General features: G+C 42.3%; 1 long non-coding RNA gene across 1 annotated transcript in view; it reads left to right on the top strand.

Annotated features, from left to right (window-relative positions):
- Positions 1-1,455, top strand: part of LOC111727137 — an 18,058-nt gene that overhangs the window by 6,857 nt on the left and 9,746 nt on the right. The window lies entirely within an intron of this gene.

The following is a 1,455-nucleotide window of genomic DNA, read 5'->3' as shown; positions in this document are numbered from 1 at the left end:
AAAAAAATAAATAAATAAATAAATAAAATAAAATAATTTTAAAAAGAAAGAAATGTGCATTCTGTTATTTGCAACTACACACACACTAGTGAGGCTTTCATGTTTTAAAATTATTTAAACACATCAGTGTCAAAGTGGATTTATTTTAACATCGAGGGGGCTGCTTCTTGTGCACAGAAACATCTCTTTATAGCTAATTGGGTTTTGAATTATTATATAATTATTATACGCTTATTATTGAAGAAACACTTATCTTAAGCTTTTAAGTCTAATTTAAAATAGTTTTGCTTACTCACAGACATAATAAGTGCTGTACTAGAGATCTATGCCAAGAGGAAGGAAAAGAAAACACTGTTTCACAGAGAAGCATTTGGTCTAGGCCTTGACGAATGAGAAAATAAGATTCCAGGTGGAAAGACTAGCACAGAAAAGCAAAGAGTATAACATGTTAGATGGGTATGTGAGGTGGGAGAGGAGAGATGGAACTGGAAAGTAAATTGAAGCCAAATTGGTTTTGGTTTTTGTTTCATTTTTTTGAGACAGAATCTCACTCCGTCACTCTGGGTAGAGTGTGGTGGCATCATCATAGCTCACAGCAACCTCAGACTCCTAGGATCAAGTGATCCTCCTGCCTCAGCCTCTCGAGTAGCTGAGACTACAGGCTCCTGCCACAACACCTAGCTAGTGTTACTTTTACTATTTTAATAGAGACAGGGTCTTGCTCTTGCTTAAGTTGGTCTCAAACTCTCCTGAGCTCAAGCAATTTATCTGTCTCAGCCTCCCAGAGTGCTAGGATTATAGGTGTGAGCTACTGCGCCCAGCCAAGGCCAAATTGTTAAAGTCCTATCCTATAGAAAAATGGAAGTCTTAGAATTTTTATATCATATGAGTATTTTAGAAAGATGCTCTGTAGCTATGAGAAAAGGATTGGAGGAGGCCACAGCAAAGGGGCGATGTGGAGACTACTGCAGCATAATTCATAAGAGAGGATAAGGGTCTGAGCAAAGTGAAGACCCCCCCCCTCGCTGCAGAGGCTGCAGTGGACCCCCAGGGCAGGGGACCAGTGGAAAATGAAACAGAGGCTCAGTGTCCATAGTCAGAGTTGAGGGGAAGTCACGTCTGTAATGGAAAGGGGTCCAATGTACCCTAGAAGCATCACGAAGGCTGTTATGGACCTTGTGCTAACTGCTGCAGGCTGCAACTTCAGAAGCCAGGAGAGCACATAGAGAACAGGCGAGCATGGGCACAGAGAAGGCAGAGGGGCCAGGCAGGGGCCCCAGCTGAAGACCCTGGCTCTTCATGCCATACTGGAGAGCCCCTCCTCTCATACACCTGGCTCACCATGTAGGGAACCAGCAGAAAGAGGGGAGGTTAACTGAGAGTTATAAAGTATTTATCCAAGGCAAACTGAACATACCTAAAGGAATCATTTCAGTTATCAGCATTACCATTCTT

The sequence above is a fragment of the Otolemur garnettii genome, unplaced genomic scaffold, assembly GCF_000181295.1.
Source record: "Otolemur garnettii isolate 467f Iridium unplaced genomic scaffold, OtoGar3 scaffold00095, whole genome shotgun sequence".
In the NCBI taxonomy this organism is placed as follows: Eukaryota; Metazoa; Chordata; class Mammalia; order Primates; family Galagidae; genus Otolemur; species Otolemur garnettii.
Note: the sequence above shows the minus strand (reverse complement) of the source record. Positions and strands in the feature narration are given on the sequence as shown.